General features: G+C 40.5%; 1 protein-coding gene and 1 long non-coding RNA gene across 8 annotated transcripts in view; one reads left to right on the plus strand and one right to left on the minus strand.

Moving 5' to 3' along the window:
- Positions 1–23,489, minus strand: part of NPSR1 (neuropeptide S receptor 1) — a 270,057-nt gene that overhangs the window by 155,784 nt on the left and 90,784 nt on the right. The window lies entirely within an intron of this gene.
- LOC146395029 (uncharacterized) lies at positions 665–22,239 on the plus strand. Its single transcript, XR_014834306.1, has 5 exons — positions 665–788; positions 14,938–15,080; positions 17,253–17,718; positions 17,896–18,024; positions 18,338–22,239. It is a non-coding gene; the product is annotated as an uncharacterized LOC146395029 (long non-coding RNA).

The raw sequence follows: 23,489 nt of genomic DNA on the forward strand, positions 1-23,489 counted from the left end.
GAGAAAATATAAAGGTTGACTGCAGACACTATGGGTTGTAGTTTAAATCACAATCCCTGACCTCGGGTAGAATGAGGCCTGGCATATCTAGGTAATTTAAATTTCAAAGTAAAGGTTTTTTAAAAGTCCACACTTCATGTCAATGATTTCAATTTCTACTTTTATCTCTTTCTCAAGTATAAGAGCTCTCAGTCAATTATTTTTTTCTTATCTGAATAGCCAGCTTTTCTTCTTCTCCCTTCACTCTCTTATGACAGATTTGTACCAGAATCAAAACATCATGCCCCATATTGTCACACTAAACTGTTTTAAATTACAATGCTGTGAGGAATCATAGCAAGAGGGATGTTGAGGAGCATTTATTGAAAACAAAATTAATAAGCCCAATCTCCATCACTCAAATAAGAGAAGAGAAAATTCATTGCTCTAAACCTAATGCATGCTGATTATATCAGGTACTCTGAATAGATCAGCTGAAAGGAGATTCTGTCAGATTCAGAAGACCACCTAGGCCTCTCCAGGAATGTCCTCTTTTTTCACTGTTGCAGAAGAATGCACCTGCCATTTGATCACTGGAACACATCCAGGAGAGAGAAAAGAGAAAGTAGCCCTCTTAAGATAGGATGATGAGGGGGTGTACAGTTCTTTTTTTTTTTTTTTTCAGGAAGCCAATCGGGTACAGAGTTTCTGCACAACTACGAACCAGCACCAAAATGTCCCTAGGCAACATATTCAGTGGATCATGTAAGAAGGAGATCAATTTGCCTCCCCTGATTCCTAGCAAGGAGGTAAGGTCAGCTGTTGGCTGGATGCGGGGTATCTGGGGAAGGCTTGGTTAGCTGTTAGTATTAAATCAGAGAGGGGAGATAATAGTGAGTTAGAATTATGCCTCGCCCAAGGAATAAGGAGTCTGGAATAACAAGATTCCTTTTTTCTCATTTTACTGAAGCATAGTTGATTTCCAGTGTGGTGATAATTTCTGATGTGCAACCAAGTGATTCAGTTATACATGTACACACATCCATTCTTTTCTCACATAGCTTATCACTGAATATCGGGTAGAGTTTCCTGCGCTATACAGCAGGTTCCTGTTGGCCAGTCATTCCGTATACCTCAGTGTGCATATGCCACTCCCGACCCCCCAGTCCACCCCACCCCCCAACCCATTCCCTTTGGTAACCATAAGTTTGTTTTCAAAGTCTGTGAGTCTGTTTCTGCTCTGCAAATAAGTTCATTTGTATCCTTTTTCAGATTACATGTATAAGGGATATCATATGATGTTTGTCTTTCACAGTCTGATTAACCTCACTTAATATGATAACTCTCCAGGGGATAATAAGTTTCCTGTTCTTTAAGTGCTGGCACACTTCCGGTTGTCTGTTTGGTTGGAAACCAGAGCTACTGTCCTAGTTTCAGTGACCCCTTCCTCAAGGCAAAAGACACGGTCAGTGTACCGTCCCAGTGATTCATAAGGCATACCACCAATGTCCGTATGCATTTGGATGGGGTGGAAGTGGTAGAACGAGGCCTTAAGGATTCCATACTGCCTCCTCACTTACCTGCCGTGCTTCTTCAGGAAACTTTTCTAAAGTGGTCTCAAATTTACATCCTCAGAACTCAGTCCCATACCACACTCTCAGGCTTACTCCTGCTTGGCCTGGCTTCTCCAACTTCCCATTCATTTCCTGACCTTGTTCTAACACAATCTTGGCTTTGGATCTGTGAATTAGACCTGGAGAATCTGCCTACTCTTCCTTGGGATGCTTTCTGGAGCAACTACTCCAGGTAGATCATGATGGACAATGAATTCACAGTGAAACAGACGCCAGGGCAATAGGGGTGGAGATGTTCAGGTTGTGTGTTTCCTTGACTCCACATCAACCTCAAGTCCAAATATTGATCTACGATGGCTTTAGCCTCTCTGTCTGAATGTGGTGGCTTCTAGCCATCTTGACAAACTCAGGGTCCCAGAGATGGTGCGGGCAAAGCACACCTGGTGATGAGGACAGGTGAAGGGAGAGGTTGCCCATAGCCTGAGGTAGGGCCCATACAAATAGGACAAGGAGACTGTGGGCTGTGACTAGGGATTTAGGGAGACAACTTTACACTTTATTTTACCTAGAGCAGAAATTGAGGGCCCACAGTGACACCTCATAGCAAATTTCTTTTACTTTAGCTGGAACGCTGATAGGATAGTTTCTCATGCATGTGCGCACACACACACACACACATACACATATCCAAAGATGATATGTACTTTTAAGCAATATGGGCTTTAAAGGAAAAGGTTAATTTTCTCAGTATAATTCCAAAAGAGCTGTTTTCAAAATGCTTTCAGATACTACAGTTTCCCTTTAGAGAAAGGAAACTAGGGACATCTACGCTTTGGGGGACCTGGCTCAAAAGCAGATGGCACAATCTGTTACCATCCACTTTCTCTGTCAGACTAAAACAACTATGTGGAGGTTTCAGGGGGATTTCCTTGGGGCAACCCCTTCTTATTCTCACTACCTTTTTTTTTTTCCTTTACCAACAACTGAATAGGGCCCTTTAAAAATAAAATTACAAATTGGGGGAGATGGGAAAACATTATGCTTTATTACAAATAGATTGTAAAATTTCTAGAGGTCAGGAATGCGGTTTCACCTTCATCTCCCAAGTCACCTGGGGAACTCTTGTCCCCGGCTCAGGCCCTCAATTAGAATGAACAGACTATGTCATGGTGTCATATCTACCTCCTCTATTCTGCCTGCTATTTCCATATGTTCAGTGATCAAAGCCTGCCAGGGCTCCTCTCCAGGGCTCTTTTGAAACAGTCTCTCTCCATCTCCACTATGATAATCTTTCCTTAGGCCCCCATCATCTCCCACCTGAATTACTGAAACAGTCTGATACAGTCTCCTTGCTTCTCGGTCTTGGTTTTGGGTTTGATATCCCTCATCTTAGCTCCATATCACCCCGTTTGTCTCTGCCATGTGTTACAAAGGCTATACTATCCCCTTTTCTATCCTCCAGCCTTGTGGATGAGATTGGTCCGGTTTTGACACAGAGTAGACATCTGTTGAATGAGTATCGGTGGGGCTATCTCTAGCTGTTTAAGTGGATCATAGGAGCTTAATGTTTAGAGAGTTGAATGTTTAGTGGTTTTGTTATTATCTTCAGGAGCTACTGGGTGCAGCCCACGCTGCAATTAATTTAATTGACTAGAGGATGAAGTCACCATGGTTGTTAAACCTTAGCTTTGGGCTTAAATTCATAATAAGGTAAAATTTACAGTGTGAAATAAGAAAAGAAGAGAGAAAAAGAAGCTGGTATTTGTCACATTTCTTCTCTAGGTCTGTATGTGTTATTTTATATGTGTTACTTTTTTGTTTGTCTTTTGAGGGCCACACCCACAGCATATGGAGGTTCCCAGGCTAGGGGTCAAATCTGAGCTGTACCTGCCAGTCTATACCACAGCCACAGCAACATGAGATCCAAGCTGCATCCTCGACCTACACCACAGCTCACAGCAGCACTGGATGCTTAACCCACTGGTGAGGCCAGGGATCGAACCTGCATCCTCATGGATATTAATCGGGTTTGTTAACCACTGAGCCATGATGGGAACTCCTATGTGTTACTTCCTTTAATCTTCAGAAAACTATGCTGAGATAGCTTTTAGCCTTCCCACTTCACAAATGAGGAAACTGAAGAAAGAGTAATGTGCCCAGCAGATCATGGAAATGGATTTGACCCAGGTAGTCTGATCCCATGTCCATGATCATTCAAATACTTTGCAGTGGCCTAGGTGGCTGCTCTGAACTCTCTTGTATCTGTTTTTTTTTTTTTTCCCCCTGTCTTTTTAGGGCTGCACCCGAGGTATATGGAAGTTCCCAGGCTAGGGGTCAAGTCGGAGCTACAGCCACCAGCCTAGTCCACAGCCACAGCAACCTACAACCTACATCACAGCTCGTGGCAACACTGGATTATTTAACCTGCTGAGTGAGGCCAGGGACCGAACCCGAGTCCTCATGGACACTAGTCGGGTTTGTTATTGCTGAGCCACGACAGGAACTCCTGATTTGGTTTGTAATTTGAAGTTCTCTTTCTGGGTGCTTTAGAGCTTTGAATGGCTCTTGCTTAGAGTGAACCAAAAAGCCTACTGTCAACAATAAAATGTCCCTCACAATAAGCAGATCCCCCCAGGAACCTGGTACTGGAGGCAAATCCAGTTGAGTGATGTAGCTTCCTGTAGACAAGGTCCATTCTTGAGTGTGAAAGTGCTCTGTGGTGAGAAGTGCAAGGGCTGGCCAAGCCATTTTCATCTGGTGGGCTTGTGCCTCCTCTTTGTGACTGTGAAATAAAATCCACGCTTAAAACCTCTTAGCCTGTGGTATTTCTCAACTTGGGTAGACCCTTGGCTCAGACAAATCAGTGTCAGACATGACAGCAACAGGGTAGCCTACTGCTGGTGACTCTTCGGGAAAACTGCTGTTAGCTCAGATACAGTCGCCATAGCATACTGTATTCCAGGGATGTCGAATTTTCTACTACAACTTTAAATTTTGTAAGACCAATTCAGAGGAGAAAAATGAAACTTTATTATAGAAATCAGCTTAGTTCACGAAATACCACTTCTGTTCTATAGTAGAAAAGCAAAGCCTTTCATCTTTCCAGTCTTTTCATTTTAGGGTAACTCATTTTAAACTAAATCTCTGAATTGCGCACCTAATTTTTCTTCCCACTTCTCTGACATCATCACTTTCCGTGTCTCTGCTATGGGGTTGTGAATCCCTGACCACAGTTCAGCTCTTAATTCTCAGGCATCTTCTGGGCCCCTTCTGGGGGAAGGTGGGGGACTTTCTGAATCTCTTCCAAGGTCTGAGATGGCTTGGTCTTGCTATGCTATTACTAATCCATAGCAGCATACCTATGTTGATGCGAGGAACTCTGCATAGCTATCTCCTCTCTGAATTCTAGACAAGAAGTGTGGTACAAGCCCTTTCTACATTCAGATCCCCAAACCAATTCTATCCAACCCCCTATCAACAGGTCAAGCCTGCAGAAAAGGGTGAGAGTCAGACCCCACCATTAGCATCTCTTTTCTTGCTCTTCATTCCCAATCCTCTATGGGGAATATTCTTATTTTCTCTGTGTGCAGCAAGGAAACACCTGTTAGGCTGAATTCTCTTCCTCCTGCCTTGCTTGTATACACTATAGGCTCTGAATCCATCAGGAATGTTTTTAAGAATATGGATCTAACAATTCAAGCTGAGCCTTCCAAAATGGGTGGAACTTTTGCCACTACAGCTTTATAAAAATATCACTTAAAGATTCAGTGACTGCCTTGTTCTGAGCTATATCTATGTTGCCAGACTGGGCAGAGCATGTAAGAAGTTATCTCTGCTGCCCATTTGATGGTATATCTGTTTTAGGACACTGGACTACAGGGAACAGAAGACTCAATTTATGGTAGATTAAACCATAAATACATATGGTTTATACCACAGAGTTCTGGAACCAGGCAGTATTAGAGAAGATCTGGTGACTTGACAAGGCTGTAGGGGACTTAGGCTCTTTTGATTTTCCTTTTTGCCATTTTTATCCTGTAGCCAAAAGCTTCCCTCATGATTACAAGATGACTGCCAACCCTAATCATCATACATTCATATGTCAGCATCCAGAACAAAAAGCAAGGATAGTAATGGGGAAAAAAAAGAGAGGGTGGTTGTGGAAGAAGGTGTTATTATCCATCTTTCTTTTCTGAGAGGAAGATATTTTCATGGTGCTTATGAAGGTATTGGCAGGTATCTCTTTCTATTTTCTTGGCCAGAACGAGAGCATATGGGAGGGACTCTTGATGGAAGACAATGTGAGAAGGGGAATGTGTGTATGTATGTGTATGTATACATCACCCATTCATATATACATACACTGGGTCACTTTGTTGTATAGCAGAAATTGTTACATTTGTAAACCCACTTTACTCTAATAAAAAGGTTTTGTTTCTTTCTTTTTTTTTTTTAAAGGAGTTTCCATTATGGCTCAGCAGCAATGAACCCGACTGGTATCCATGAGGATGTGGGTTCAATCCCTGGCTTCAATCAGTGGGTTAAGGATCTAGTGTGTTGCCGAGAGCTGTGGTATAGGTCGCAGATGCAGCTAGGATCCTGAGTTGCTCAGGATGTGGCATAGGCTGGCAGCTACAGCTCTAATTTGACTCTCAGCCTGAGAACTTCCATTATGTTACAAGTGTGGCCCTAAAAAACAAACAAACAAACAAACAAAAACAAAAAAAAAAAGAAGGAGAGCATACAGCAATCCCTAGCTGTAAGCAAGTCTGGAAAATGAGTGCCTGGCTTTTAAAGGCTTGACAGTGGGAGACAGCAAGGAAGAAGAGTGTCAGAAATGCCTAGCGAGTAGCTGAGATGTGTGGTGACTACAAGGAAACCCAGAGGAGAAGCAACCTACTGCCATGTCAGCATGTTCTCCTTCTCTATGTCAGACCTGGCTGTGCTCCCCGTGCTGCACGCCCGCTGCCTTTCCCACACCCACTGAGGGCACCACTAATGGATCACGGCACTTAGTCCTACTGTGCCCTAGCATAGCCTTGGAGTTATTCTCAAGATAGTATCCTGAGAAATTGTTCAGGTTGGCTTAAAAGGTAAAATCTAGACTCTGATTTGGAAATTTTGGAGGAAAATATTCTTTCTGGCTTTGGACCATTTTGATTTGAATCTCCAATCCACTTCTCTATAGCTAGTCTCCTTTGGCAAGTTAGATATCTCAGCCTTGATTTATTCCTAAGAGAAATGAGGACAGTAATGTATATACCAGGTGTTGGATGGATTAAGAACAAATACACCTTGAGAGCATCCGGGACATCACAGAGGCTCAGTCTATGCGAAGATTAACAGCAGATGACTAGAGGGGTTGGCATAAAAGGACCCCTTGAAGATGCTGGAATTGAGGAGTCACTTGAAGTAATGCTGCCCATTGTGCTGGAGGGTGGGAAGGGACGGCAGAGAGGCAAGATGACATTCTGGATAGAGGGGTAACTAGAGGAAGGTTGTGAGGTAAGAATTTGAGAGTAATATTAGGACAACAGTGGAGACTTCAGGCTGTTGAGTAGGGGGGAGAAAAAACAAAAACTAACTGCTAGCAGATCTGGGAGTGTCTTCAGAAATCCGAACTTAATTCCATAGGAAAAAGGAAGGCGTTGGAGATGTTTTTAAGCAGGGAAGTGGTCTGATACCCTCCTGGTTTACTTCAAGGAAAACGTCTCTCCTTTATCATAATATTTAAAAGCAAGATTTTCATTGTTATTTGATGGTTAAAAATAGATATTAATTGGCTTGTTCTCAGAAGCAACTTTTGCCTTATGCCAAGATATGTGGTAATTTTTTTTCTTTTCTTTTTTACAGCCTCATCTGCAGCATATGGAAGTTCCTAGCCTATGGGTTCAATCAGAGCCTACACTACAGCCACAGCAATGCCAGATCCAAGCCACATCTGTGACCTATGCCATAGCTTGAGGCAACACCAGATCCTTAACCCACTGAGTGAGCAGGGATCGAACCCACATCCTCAACATCGTCATGGGCACTATGTTTGGTTCTTAATCTGCTGGGCCGCAATGGGAACACTTTTTTTTTTTTTTTTTTTTTTGGAACGTTGGTTTTTTAAGTTAAAGTAGTTGAATGATGCAAAGACAGAAACTGATTCTTACAGAAGTGTAAAACAAAACAGGGCATCCTCCTATGTAGGGCTGGATTTTTTTGCATATTTTTGGTATATAATGTGGATATAGTATTGATACTTGAAAAGACCTATACTTGGAGGACTCTGGAACCAGATTAACTGGTTCAGTTCCAACTCTGTCACTCTTTGCTGCATGATCTCAGGAGTTATTGAACCTATCTGGCACTCAGTTTCTTCATATGTAAAATGGAGATAATAATAGTACCTAACTTTGCATATAACTCATTTTAGAATAGACAGTGTATGGCACATAGTAGGTGCTCAATACATATCATTGGTCATATCTTCTCAGTCTCCTTTGCAATGAAGCCTGATGTGATCTGACTGGAAAGGGAGAAACCTGCATTTACGGAGCGTCCGCTATGCACTAAGTAGCACCCTTACTACAGCTACTTATTAAAAATTTAGGCTGCACTGGGAACTGCGCCAGGTGGTTTATATATGTTATATGCCATCTCCATTTTGCTGATGAGGAGACTGAAGCTCAAGGAGAATTTTAAAGCCTAAATCACATTCACTTAGCTAGTTAAGGCAGAAAATTCCAACTGAGGTACATGCAATATCAAAACTCAGATTATTTCCCCAAAGACATGACAGAAAACAGAGTGTGATGGGGTCAGGAAATCTAGGTACTATTCTGAGCACCAGTCCTTAACAACTACACTTTGGTGGAATTACTTAATCTCTCTTTTGCTTTTTATAAATATGGATATAATATTATTACCCCACCTGTTTCAGAACTGATATGAGACTTAAATGAGGTAATAAACATGGAAAAAAGTACAAGAGCATTCTAGTGCAAGAAAAGAGAATGGCATTTGAATGAATGAAATAGAAGATACCATCATCGTCATCATTGTTACCAATAAACATAGGGAGTAAACTGGCAAAGTTCAAGAGAAAGTGGAAATCAAGTATGAGCTTTGCCCTGGGCAGGTTTCGTCTTGGCTCCACAGGACTCTCTGGGAAATTAAACAATGGAGGTATTAATCAGGACATAAGAGGAATCGTGTGGAAAGTACAACAGGCAAGACGTTTGAAATAAATAAAGGTTGATTTAGAAAGTAATTTATCCATACTTTGGATGAAATTAATTTCTCTACCCAGTTGACATCTGATTATGCACATCAGTTAAACCTTCAAATGAAAAAAAAATTAATTTTACTTTGTGAATCCAAAGATGGGATATGTTTTAAGAAGTATCACATGCCAACAATTAATTTGAGCTGCTTGGAACGTTTTGAAAAATTAAAAATTTATAAACATAGAACACACTCATGTGCCTGTTGTAGTTAAAGACCATATGTTGCCTGAGCAAGAATTCATTATTCTCCTCATGGTGTTTCCGTTATTTGCCTGTAATGGGACTTTAACCATTTGTGACCACTCTGTAGATCCATATTGCCTCAAGTTGCTCATTGCAGTTAAAGTATCTTTTGGAAGAGAGTAAATCAAATAGGGCATATATATATTTAACATCTTATTTTAAAACATTTAGGAATTGAAAGGGCACCTTATGCTATTGTAATGGTATTGGAGCCACGGAGTCCTCTTTATTTGGAAGCTGTACTGTCTGATCCCTAAGATCCTTCCTCCTTTGGAACAGAAAAGGTTGGCAGGGAGCAGAGTACGTCTTTCATGCACTTGGAAATAATGTTGGTCATACACTCACTGTGCTAACATATTAACAGAGGATACATATAGAAAGATACATATTTTTTCCAATTCATAACTCCAGTTTTTTTGGGATTCTCCCAGCTAAGCCAGATGGTGAACAAGGTCTCTAATAAAGTCTAGAATTTAAAAGAGAAAAATAATGTAACTAGATCTTGGAGATGGATTTTCCTCTTTGCTTCTAAGAAGTTCCTGCCAAGAAGACATCAAGCAAGAAACAATCTATATCACTTAAGATTTAAAGGAAAGAAATAGCTGTAGTTGGGTTTTCTCTGTCTCTGTAAGGCTTTTTGAAATGGAAACAAACAGTGCTTGATCTAAGCTTTAAATATATGGCCAGGAAGATGACCGGGCCACAGATGCTCTAAGTTCTGTTAGAGGATGGTTGCAACAACATCCTGAAGTGTGTTACTGTGACTGTCTTCAGCCTCCTGGCTGCAGGACTAAGGGGTCTTCCTTGTGGAACTCCACGGACTGATGGAGAAATGTTTATTATAGTGACTCAGATGAGAGCCAAGTAAACAATGGCGGCTCCTGGATGGAGCCAGCCCAGCATTTCCTAACTTCCTTCAACTGGTTTAGATGAAATAATTTGGCACCATCTTTGAGGCTCTTTGAGCCTGTGCTCCAACCGCTTTCCTTTCAGTCCTTCAGTTTTTACCTCCGCCAAATAAAAGGAATGGCAAATAAAAACAATTTTCTTTATACAATTGGAGGCAATTGTGAGATTTTTTTTTTTTGAGATTTTATGAGTTAGGGGAAGGAGAAGCAAGATGTCAATTCAGTATATCATTGTCAGAAGACAAAATAGTCAGGTTCTTACAATATTGTGTGTGTAGCATGTTTAGAAGATTCCTAAAAGTTTATAGAAAGAAGGAATAAGCACAGACTCAAGAAGAATCTAGGGTATCATAGCATGTAAATTGATTTGAGAACCCTACAAGACATATTTAAATGCAAAATATATGTACTCATGTCGTAACCATGAGTTCCATAATTAGAGTCAATACTCTGCTAAGGAAATTACATTTTATTTTTCCTTAATAACAACTCTATGAGGTCAATATTAGAAGGAAATTGATGACCAGGGAGATTAAATAATTTTTTCAAGGATGAAAGACATTTTTCAATACTAAAAGGAAAGACAGGTTTCAAACCCGGCTTTGTCTGACATTAGAGTTGTTGTTGTGAGTGATGCCTTATGATGACAGAGTGTTTGCAGAAATGCTGCCCTCTCCTCTCTGTTTGCTGCCCTTCCCTTTCCTTGCATTTCGTGATCTACTGGACTGTAAGCTTGGTGAGGCCGCAGATTGTACCTGTCCTATTTTCAGTTTCATCCCAGCACCAAGAACAGTGCTTACCACAGAGCAGGTGTTTGATTCTATTTACTGAATGAATGAATGAAAGAACAAAGGACGCTCTGAGCTTCCTTGATGACTTTGAATTGAAAAGTATTTCAGAAAGGTTGAACTCTGAATGTAAAGACAGACATGTTTTAACCAGTTAATTTCATGTATATTTTTCCTTTTCTATATGTAAAACAGGGATATATGATAAAATCTCTATTTGAATTAACTTAAGACAGCTTTTTAAACAAGTGTAAATATTTTCTGGTTCAAAAGAAAGCTTTATGTGTGGCTTAATTACCAGTGTTTTTTTTTTTAATGTCTTAGTGGTACATAACAACAGTGGTATCTCTTCAAATTGTTTTTAATTCTTAGAGTCTATCATATATTATCCACACAGTATCCCGGACAATTTTTTAATAGTGTAATTTTACATTTATTCAGAAAATTGCAGGATACATTTACTTTGGCAACGATACAGTTCTTGCAATCATATGGTACATTAATCATACAGTATTCATGGTCTTAATGGCTATTTTTATCAAAAATTAATTTTATAATAAAGTTTAGTTTTGAGATCAAGATAATATGCCAGGCCAAATGGAAGTTTGGCATTTGTAATTAGAAGCTTCTAATTACATCATAGAGTTTGGATGGTATTACAGAAATTTTTTTTATCAGTATCTGTTCTCTTTGCTAAATTTTTAAAAAAATTATAGTTGATGTATAGTGTTGTGCCAGTTTCTGCTGTACTGAATCGTGACCCAGCTGTATATATACACATTCTTTTCCTCATACTATTTTCCACCGTGTTCTATCTTAAGAGATTGGATGTAATTCTCTGTGCTGTGCAGTAGGACCTCATTGCTTCTCCATTCTAAATGTAATCAGGACAATTTTTTAAAAAAAATTTAAATCAACCACTTTCTCTCTTCTGCCCATGCCCTCTAAGTCGCTTCTCATTTCTGCAGAGTCCTTACCATGGCTGGTAGAACTGCATGTGATCTGCTCCTTCCCTGGCTTTACCCGCCTGCCTGACTCCAAGCCAGCCCCTTTCCAGCACACCAGGCTTTTTTCCTTTTCTCTGCCAACATGCCAGCCATGCTTCTGCTTCGGCAGCTTTGCAATTTCTCTTCCCTCGACCTGCTATTGCTTTATTCACAGGCTTTCCTAAGACTTAACATTCTGATCTCTGTTCAACTGTTACTTTTTCAGAGACCTTCTTGATTATTCTCTATTTCCCTGCTACTCTCTATCTTTTCAGAATAATATCCCTGCTGTATTATTCTCCACAGGACTCACTATTCCCTGACCTTCTATCATGTGTTTGTGCCTCACCTGCCTTGCTCCTGCCTTTCCCTCTCCCCCCGCCCCTCCCCCCACTAGAATGCACATTCCAGCAGAGACTAGGTCTGCTTTGCTCACTAATATATCTCCAGTGTTTTGAACAATGTTGGACACACAAAGTTCTAAGCAAACGTGTTAGGGAACATGTGTTAGGGAATGGATAAACAGGGCTCTCTAAGACCAACCCAGATCTGTGGGAAAGCATCATATAATGAGCCATGATATTGTTGGGGGTGGGGGGACTGATGTCATTTAAAAGAGCCAATATACTTTGTACCTGAGGGAGGGCTCCTAGAGTCAAAATTCAGAAATTCAAACTTGTTTTCTGATTCAATGGGCACTAATAACAGGAATTGAGATTTAAAAAATATGTATATATACCAGGAGCTGCAGAGAACCAAATAAATAATGAGGTACGAGGTCCTCTCGGCATCGGGAAGGTCAAAGCTTGCCCCTGTTGAGCACTAGCTGAGTTGGGAGAAGATGGTTCTGTCTTGATATCCTACTAATTAAGGTAAACAACTGCCCCAATTTTTATTCCAAGCCTATTTTACTGTTTTGGACCCCAATCATCCTTTTCACGCTCCTAAATAGGCATAGAGTCCTATTATTTGCAGACACTCTGTACAGAAGCTGTGTGGCAGAAGACTTTTCTAATATTTCTTAGCTTCAAAACACTCTTCTGTACTCAGCTTCTAACCAGGTCTCTGCAAACGCCATTTGTCCATCTGCTCCTTATTACTTCTGCCAATAGGGGGAGCCAGAGAGAGGGTGGCTTTGCTCACCCTGAAAGAAGAAGGCGCCACGCTTCTTAAGGTCTGTTTTCTCTTCATCTCAGGCAACACCATTCCAGTGTATGTCCATCCTGGCAGGGGCAGGAAGTGCTAGTAGCAGTAGCTATCTGGTTTGTTGTTGGAATGAACCTCATGGGATCCCCTTAGGGATAGCAGCCCTGACTGGTCAGCACCTCCTGCCCCGAGGGTTGGGTCCCAGCTCCTCAGGAAGCCTTCTACAAGCCTAGACCAACCAGGCAGTGCTCTCTCCGCACATGGTTCCATCCTATTCCTTGGGACCCCGCCTTTAAGCATCTACATTTTAGTAACCCCGTTCCTTCTCTTTGTCTTCCCAACTCTAGGGATCGTTGCTAATTCTTGAAGTTACAACCTCCATAATACCTCAGTGTCTCCTATTTGCATTATCAGTTCTCCAAAATCTAATTAGCTATACTTTGTATTAAATTCTTTTTGTGAAAATAATTGGTGTGATCGCTACCTTCTGGCAGGATACTGACTCGGACAAACCTAGAGGAAGGACAGTTGTTTTTTTTATGGAGAAGTAAGGGGTTCTCATTTTACCACTTTAGAAAGGTGTCAGAATTATCCTCCCAAACAAGATCTGCATTCTAATACTATTCAGATCACATGGATAGTGTTTTGAGAGAAAAAAGAAACAAAATTACAATCTAAGGAATAGAGAATATCTTTTATAAAATGTTAATAACTATGAGAACCATAAAACGGAACTATCTGAATAATAGAGGTTAACATGATTAAAAAAACAAATGTGAAATTCTTAAAGGAGATGATTCATAACATACTGTTGAAGGAGAGAAAAAGGAATCAGATGTAATGTACCTTATTATTTCTATTATATGTGGGAGTGGAAAAGGGCAGGCAGAGGTAAAAATACATTGAACGTTTTGTCTGATGGGCAATGTCAGTGGATGCAGTTGTGTGTTTCATATTGGTAGACAAATTTAAGCTCTTTTTTCCTCTAACATAAAGGCTCTAAACATGATAAAGCCAGCTCATCTTTATATCCAATATTCAAGGAGCCAACAATCTAATTACTCTTTGCTTAAACATAGAAACACAATTATCTTTTTATTCTTTTAGGTCATTAGTGTTATATATTTATATTTTATAATAAGGAGAGGATACAGATAAGCCCCAAATAGTATCATTCAGACGATGCTAACATCAATATCTTGCTGTGTTTTCATTTTTTTATGTGCTCAAGTATTTATATATGTATTTACGTGCCTATTTGAAAATATATAAATGTTTATAACTCGTTTCTTTCCTTAAAATATATCATGAATATGTTTTCCTCACCACTAAATATCACAGAATAGTTATATTGGCTTATTGCCTGTTCCCTCTTGGATTCTTCCCCACCTTTCCCTGCTCTATTCTCAATTGTTGGGAATTATGTATCCCTGGTGTCATTGCCTCGTTCATTTCCAGGTAGACTAACTAAAGTGAGGAACTGGTGGAAGACTGGAAAGCAAAAGCCAGCATGCTTCTCTGTCTTTCTCCTTGAGTGTTATTCTTTTTGTGTGTGTGTATTTTTTTTTTTATTACTCAGTGAGTTTATTACATTTATAGTTGTACAAATGATCAGCAATGAGTCTCTTGCTAGACTCCAGCCCCTTCCTCTGCAGTCTCAGATTCCCCTGGAATCTTGCTCTGGTTCCCACTGGGACTCCAGCTCTCACAGGAAGGTCTCAACTTCTGGTTCTGGTGACACCACTTCCTGCCCATCATTAGTCCAGGTGTGAGGATGTGAGCAACTGTCTGCAGTTGTAAACTCTGCATTGCCTCGTCAACCCATTTGCCTTCTCAGTTCTTCTGTCACCTGTATAACCAATTCCCTGACTGGACTCTGACAGTGACTCTACTACTGAAGTAGGTTTATTTTTCTTCCAGTTTATTTCAGGAAAATTATGTTTCTCAAATTGAATTTTAAGGAGCTTGTAGAGGGCACTAATGTTAAATTTTCAAAAAGAATTCACTGACATTTTGATTGAAATGATTTTAATTTGTAGGTTAATTTGAGAAGAACTGCCCCCTTGATGATGTGATGTATTCATCTGTGTGGGCTGCCATAACAAAATTTCACCGGCTGGGTGGCTTAAACAACAGACATTGATTTTCTCACAGTTCTGGAGGCTGGATATCCACCACTAAGGTGCAGACAAATTTGCTTTTTGATGAGGGGTCTCTTCCTGGCTTATAGATGGGTGTCTTCTTACTGGATCCTCATATGGCCTTTTGTCAGTACATGGGAGTCGGGGGGTCTCTGTGATGTCTTTTTTTGTTTGTTTGTTTGTTTTTTTTAGGGCCAAACTTTCGGCATATGGAAGGTCCCAGGCTAGGGGCTGAGTCAGAGTTCCAGCTGCCAGCCTACACCACAGCCACAGCAACACAGGATCCGAGCTGCATTCTGCAGCCTACACCACAGCTCCCAGCAACACTGGGTCCTTAACGCACTGAGCGAGGCCATTGAACCCGCATCCTCATGGATCCTAGTTGGGTTTGTTAACCACTGAGCCACGACGGGAATTCCTGATGTCTCTTTCGTAAAGACACTAATGCTGAGGGGTTCCGGCTGTACACTTGTGACTTCATTTAACTTCAGCTGCTTTCTTACTCCACATACCACTATACCGGGGGTTAGAAATGATCTATTAGAAGGAGAATATACACAAATGAGTGCAGCATCAGCCGCTTTAGGGGGAAAAAAAGGAGGAAGAGCCCTAAATGTTTATGATTTAATGAATTACGGTACATAAAGCATAATGAAACATGAAGCTATTGTGCATATGTTTTTACAGATATTGAAAATACTTGACATAATATATAGTTAAACTTGACTATAAAATAGCAAGCATGGCAATATTAATAAACACGAGTAAAGAATGATGGATTGTTTATTATCATTATGTCTTTCAAAGGCCCTTTAATATTACTGTGATATTGTCTTTTCTATTAAAAAATCAATGATCCAGTACTTGATTTAGCTACTCAACTCTTATCCTTCTTTCTGCTTCTGACTCTCTGGCGTGAGTGAACTTCTTGGCTACTTGGCCCTCTCTCCTCTGACTCTATAAGGAGTAACACATTTTCAAAGGTCTCCTGTCACCATCATCATCTTTATGCTAAACCTTTCTCAGATCTTGGTTACCTTGAACTTTATATAAACTTTAATGCCACAGATGCCAATATTATATCCTAAGTTCTTTATTTTCTCCTAATGTGTTATTGTAAAAAAAAAAAAAATCAACCACAGAGAAAATCTGAAAAGATGGTACAACTACAGCTAGGTTAAAAGTATTTGTATTTCATTATATTCTTTCTCCTTTCTGATATTTATGTGTATTTCTCACATGTGCACATATAGATGTTCTTTCTGCTGAACTATTAGAAAGTAAGTTCCAGTTATGATATCTCACTCCTAAATACTTCTTCATGCAGCTACACTATCCTCCCATTTAGCTATACCATCACACTTAGGAAAACTAATAGTTCCCTAATATTATCTAATTTTCAATATATTTGAATTTATTCAGTTGTCTCAAAATCTTTTGTTACTGTTTGTTCTAAACCAGAATCTAATCAAAGCTGACATATTGTACTTGACTATAAAGTCTCTTTCTTTAAAAGTAAGTCTCCATACTTTATTTCCCATGATACTTTCATCTTTTGAAAATCCCACGTGTATATATGTATTTAAGTTCATTTGCTTCCACTCATGTTCAGCTTTATAATTTGATCTTTTTTTCTTTTTGATTGAACACACATAAGACATTCACGTGGTTTGAAGGTCAGAGGTGTAAGAAAGGTTATTAACATGTTACTCCCAGAGAGAACCACTTTCATAAGTTTCCGGGTCATCAGTTCTGTGTTTCATTTTGCAAACATATACTTGGTTCTTGTTTCCTAAAAATGTTGATACATAAATTCCCCCTTTTTCTTGTACAAAAGGTAGCATTCTGTAAACACTGTTTTCTGGAGACCCCTATATCGGTTCACAGAGGTTCACATTTCTCTGTAAGAGCTGCGTCATAGTCTACCTGTGGATGCTCTATGGTCCTTCACTGATAGACATTTGTTATTTCGATAACGCCACAGTTAATAACAAAGTGCATGTACTTTTTCATAGTTTTGAAGGTTTGTTTTCAGGGTAGATCTTGAAGTGAGATTCTTGAGTCAAAAAGTGAATGCATGCATTGATCTGTTGATTGTTTCCAATTTTCTTCCACACTCAACAATGACTTTCTGACTCTCTCCATTTGGTTGTCAGAAGACTGCATTTTTTTTTTCCCATGTTGACTCTTGACTTTTTTTTATTGTTCACCAGAAATAATCTGCCCTTCCAGCTATATCTTTCATCCACCTATTCAATAAACGTCTGTTGAATCTAATGCAAGGTAGGCACCAATATTTGAGAGATGAACAAGTCACAGTCCCTGATTTCAAGGCGCTCATGGTTTAATGGAGTGAATTGCAAACTTATATTGAGCCATCAAGAGTAATGTCTTGATAGAAGCATAAAAATAAAGTATTGTGAGGAGTTCCCACTGTGGTGAAACAGTATCAGTGGCATCTCTGGAGCCCAGCAGAATGGTTTATGGGTCAGTGGATGGAGGCAGAGGCTTAAAGGCTTAAAGCTGCACCTTGAAAGATGCCCAGAACCAAGTCTTCGCAGAGCACCTTTGTTGAATCCCTTACGCATTGCTTGAAGCAGCTGATATGCAGCTTGTTGTTGATGTGAATTGAAGCATTCCCCTTGGGACAACCACAGGGAAGCTATGAAAACATTAAAGGTAAACCAATTTCCTAAATATTTAAGGGGACACATAAAAATAATATAAACAAACAAACAAGAAAACACAAACCCCCTCAAGGCAGCTTCTTGAAATTATCAGTGAAAAGGCTGTCTCTCTCAAAGCACAGTTATCTGTGCCAAGTGAAGTCTTTTCTTGATTTCCTTTGCTTCTTAGAGATAACAGAACTGGGTCCTTTGGCTAAAGTGGCCGAGCTACTGCCTCTTTGCTGGCACCCCAGGCCGGATCTTGGAAGAAGCCAGCCATGGTTCGTAAAAGGCAGCAGAAGGCGCCCATCTCCACGGGGTATGTATGACTCTCCCAGAGGTAAAAGTAGCAGATGGGAATTTGAATCCCAGAATTCCATATTGGGAGCTTTCTTCGAGCCTTCCCAGTTAGTCAGAGAGGAAAATTAATTCTGGCTTCATCAACAGAGTGACTCTCATTAAAGTTGTTAAATAATGTACTTTCAAATGAACTGATAATTAAATGAAGGAAGAGATGCAACTTCCCCCATTCCCAGGGGGTGTGATGGGGAGCAGAAAGAAGAATTTTATCTGTTGTAACACATTTTTCTGGTTTTGTGTCCTTTTTTTTTTTTTTTTTTTTTTTTCTGAAGAAGCATCCTGGTTTAGAGAAACAAGTGCTCTGTGGACGTTCCAGCATCACATGGATGAGCCGAACGACTGGGACAAGTCACATGCCAGCTTCAGCCTTCCGTCTTTAGCTGTAAAACCGGTCCCTCTCTTCCAGCCTCTTTAGGCAGTTTGCAGACACGTACACCAGCTCTGTTACTCATATGGAATTGGTAGAACTTAATATGAGACTCAGTACAGCATGGAGGTGGATGATAACAGCTCACATATACAGCCTGACTAGCTACCAGGAATTGTTCCAAGTCAGACGTTCCAAACGTTCTCATTTTGTGGCATTCACAGTGACACTGTTTTTTTTTTTTTTTTTTTTTTTTTTTTTTCCCATGGCACATCTGGGCCAAAAGAAATATTCATCATATCCATTTACTAAGTAGATGATGGACAAATGGGTTAATGTTGATGATGATGTTGCCGTCGTCTCAACAACTTGATACCTATTTATGTCCTGACAGCTTAAGAGCCATTTGAAAACAATGACATACTTTTGTATCATTTTTAAATAACGTCATTAGCTATAATGGGATGTGTGTGCCTGTTGGGTGCTGTACAGCTTCTCAAATGTGGGGATTCGACTGGACACTGCCACTTTCATGTCGGCTCCACATTGGATTTGGGGTGGTATTGCCTCCCCACAGTGTTAACTGAGAACCCAGTTTGTGAAGATATACCATCATCAAAAGGAACGCAGTGTGAGCTAGTGTTGAAACTGTGAACCACTTTAAGCTAGCAGCTCACGCACTGACAGGTGTCAGATATTTCCCTTGAAGGTTCCCTTGAAAATTTGAAATATCTCAGCCTTGTGGTCCCCTAAGCCCTTTGGCATACCAGGCGGAAATCACAGATCTAAGACCTTTAAATGTATTCACTCATTTAATCTTCACAGTAGCGCTGTGATTGACTGTCTCCGTCACTGCCCCCTGTTTTGGAGATGAAGACTTTTGGAGATGAATCTCTCTGCCCAGATTAAGAAATATGCCCAAGGTCACGTGGGTAGTAGAGCTAAAATACGAACCCAAGTATTTTGGCTCTAAAGCCCTTACACTGCACAAACGCACAGGTCAGGGATCTGGAAACACTGCCCAGGATCTGCTGGGCCCTGGACAAGCTAACTGTCCCCTCCAGGCTTCAGTGCCCTTTTTTTGATAAAAGAGGATCATCACAAGTTATCTTAAGGATTAAAAGAGACAACAGCCGTGAAGACCTGAGCTTAGTGCCATCACTTCAACTGGTACAGTTCTGCAAAGGGGTTCATTCATCCATGTTTCGTGTCATCTTTTCATTACCCTCCTTCTCACGCGGGTCTTTGTAAGAGAGAAGCATTGGGCTATACGGGGGAGGTCTGGTAAGATTTTGAGGAATTAACAGAAAAACATCAAATGCTTTGGTTCAAAGTCTTCATCTGCTGGTATAAATAAAGGGAGAGTGAAAAAGCTGAGAGTCCTCCTTATCTGACAAAAATAGGAAAGCCCATCATAGTGTGGTCCTGAAGCCTCCTTTTCTTTTTCATAATAAGTTAAAAATAAATAAACCCATCTCCAAATTAAAACATGAAGAACAGAGGGAGAAAAAATTGTCCCCTACCTCCTGACCAATTTCTTTCTGCTCCAAAGTCTAAAATTGTTTTATTCATGTCCTGCAAATGTGTAAAAAAGTCATTCCAACATGTGCAGCCCAGGGGAGTCTCCCACAGGGCAAAGTCTTCCCTCAGAGTCTTGTGCCCCATTTCCAGAGCTTTTCTTCACATGAACTAAACAGAATTGTTTGGTTTTTTTGGCCATGCCTACAGCATGTGGAAGTTCCCAGCCACAGCAGTGACAATGCCAGGTCCTTAATTGCTAGGCCACCAGGGAACTCCCTAGAGTATTCTGCTTTAGTTAGCAATGGCCTTGGGTAGTTGTGGGCTGCTCCTCTGTACTACACAGAATAGTTTAATAAAAAGAGGATGAACCGTGAAATGGAGCAAGTCGTGCTTTGAGTCTCACTCCATTCTGTGAAGTCTCAGCTTTAATGTGTCTGCCTTTCCTCACCTGTAACACTGGGATAACAGCACAACCCTTTTGGCGTCATTGGGAAGATTACCTTTGAGAGTAAGTGTGAAGATAAGGTATATAATAGACTTTGTATTGACCTAGAAAATGTTCTATCCATGTTTTCTCAACTCCAGAAGTTTGTTTCTATGTTCCTGCCACCTCTTAGTAGAATACAGGAGATCCTGGGCTGTTTTCTTAAGGATGCTTTTTTCTACCTGAAGCATTTATGTTCCTCCTAAATATTTTCCTTTTCTCCCCCATAATATTAAGAGAGAAATTGGTTTCTGAAATGTCGAAGAGTTCACATGTGCTACCGTTTGCACAGTATGTACTCATTTGGCTCCTTTTGAATGGAAATGAACATTGGAGCCCTGGTAGAGCTATAAGGACATTAGAGAGAGAACAGAAAGGAAATTAATGAATAAATGCAACGTATCTTTCAAAACAGTTTCCCACAGAACAGGTTTTCTTGAGCCATCTTTTTAATCTTTGGGGATAAATATATTTAAGAAGTTTTGTCCTAGAGCATTTTCTCTGCCATCCCCCACAGAGGTAACTTCAAGCCTGGATGAGACTTGCATAACTTAATTCTTAGAAATAACTGAAGAAATTTTGCCCCTCAATAGCAGAGGTTGATAAAAGGGAGGAGGTTGGAATACTTAAAATCTAGCCTCTCTCTTATACTTGATTAGTGGGAACTAGCGGGTTGGTTCAGTTTTAACTATTTAAATACAAAGGAAAGGGAGTTCCCATTTGTGGTGTAGTGGAAACAAACCCGACTAGTATCCATGAGGATGTGGGTTCGATCCGTGGCCTCGCTCAGTGCGTTAAGGATCTGGCGTTGCCCTGAGCTGTGGTGTGGGTCACAGAAGCGATTCGGATCCCGCATTGCTGTGGCTGTGGTATAGGCCAGCAGCTACAGCTCTAATTTGACCCCTAGCATGGGAACTTCCATATGCTGCAGGTATGGCCCTAAAAAGCAAAACAAACAAACAAAAAAAAAACAACAAAGGACAGGAAACTGCAGTTAGGATATTTGGCCAGTGTGGCAGTGGTGGCTCATGGGTGGTGGTGTGGCACATACTCCCAAGATTAAAAATTGCACTAGTATTAAAATAAAAATGTTTGTTCCATGTTTTGGCACTTTAGGTACTGTGTTTAGTTCTTACGGGATTTTTTTTTTTTTTTTTTCATTTAAACATTACTCAACCTAAAAGGGACGCTTGAGGAGTTCCGCTGGGATGCAGTGGGTTAAGAATCCAACTGCCGTGATTCAGGCAGCTTTGGAGGTGCGGGTTCGATCCCCTGCCTGGTGCAGTAGATTAAAGGATCCAGTGTTTCCACAGCTACAGCTCAGATTCAGTCCCTGGCCTGGGAAATTCTACATGCTGTGGGTGCAGCCATTAAAATAAATAAATACAAGGGAAGTATGATAATTTGATAATTATCTTTATTTTATGTATGTGTATGAGGATACTGGAGCTTTGAGAAATTAAAACTTTGCTCAAGATCACAGGGCTGGCAAGTTGGAGATACTTGGAAAAACAAAACAAAACATCTGTCTATGCTCATTTTTTAGAGACTCTGATTCAACAAATTGGGATGGAACCTAAGAATGTGAATTTTAAAAACTCAGTGAGTGATCCACTGCCATAATTTGCCTGAGGACCAAGGATTGGAATTTCTAGGCAACTGCAGATCTATCATATCAACTAAACATTCTCCCTACAAAATGCTACTTTAATCTTGATTAAATTACACCATTTATCTTTGAAATTTACCTGATTCAAGAATTATTGATCTTTATGCTAATAAAAAGCTACGTTCAAACGAAATCAGTTTGCAGATTCATCGTTTTATTTATTCCATACCTGATTATTAAGCACCCACGAGGTACTTGGCAATCCTGGGGTTACAGAGATTTAAAAAAAAAAAACACCCACTATCTTTGCCCTAAAGGACCTTTCAGGCTTGTGGGGGAGCTTGAAACAATCTGAGAACATGATAGTTTGATACACTGAGCAGATTATTTTCTTTAGGTTGACGGATTTATTGAATGTGTACTTTGCGGCAGCCGAGGGAAAGCACTGGGTAATAGGGATGAACGGAACACTCACTACCCTGGAGCTCCCATTCTAGCTGGAAAGACCACACCTGACCCATGACTAACAGAGACTTAAAGTGCCGCATAATTAATCCATGACAATGATGTGTAAGAGCCATGCAACCTGGAAACTTGCAAAGCGGGGTCCTGGGTGAGCATGTGTCAGGTGGACAGGAAAGGCTTGCCTTGGAGGAGTCTTTTGTGCGGTGTCTCAGCAGGAAGAATTGTTCCTGACCGTCCAGAATTTTTTAAGAAGTGGTGAGGAATTCATAGTTATTGGGGCTTAGGGGGTTTGCCATTGCGGGTAGGAGAGCCCAGTGAGATACTCATGGGCAGGAGAGACCCAAACAGCCACCTGGAATCAGCCCAAGTAAGCTGCTATCCTTGGTTTCCAATCCAACTGTAAGTCAGTCTGAGTGAGAAACACCAGTGTGCTGATCCCTTCTAGACCCGGCGGCGGGAGGGTGGGAAGGATGCGCTCCTCTACCGGATGATAACAACTAATAGCTAATATCACGAGACGTCTGCTGTAAAAGCATTTCGTGATTATGTTATTTACTATTCATAGCAACCCTGTAAAGTAGGTACTAATTTTATCTCCATTTACAGACACAGCAACTGAGGCATAGAAAATCAGGTAACCTGCTCAAAGGTAACATAAAGAACCAAAGCCAAGCTCTGGCCCAGACTGTTTGCCTTCAGCGTTCACACATTTTACCACCTTTACTATCACTCTTATGAATAGTTATATATTAGCAGGCCTCAGGGGACTGTTTCTTGTGTATCAGGAACCGTACTTCACACGCAGTATCACTTTTCAAAATCCAACGGCATAATATTTTTTACCCATATTTAACACACGCGAAATCTGAGGACCAAGACTACCCGGCTGGTAAACAGCACGGCCATGACATGAACCATGGTCCAAGGCCAAAGTGCATTTAACCACTGCACGCTTCCTCCTCCACTTGAAAAGAACCA

Source organism: Sus scrofa, chromosome 18, assembly GCF_054392235.1.
Source record: "Sus scrofa isolate SSC_HxYL_T2T_F1_AM1 chromosome 18, Sscrofa_HxYL_maternal_Yorkshire_Landrace_v2.0, whole genome shotgun sequence".
Taxonomy (NCBI): domain Eukaryota; kingdom Metazoa; phylum Chordata; class Mammalia; order Artiodactyla; family Suidae; genus Sus; species Sus scrofa.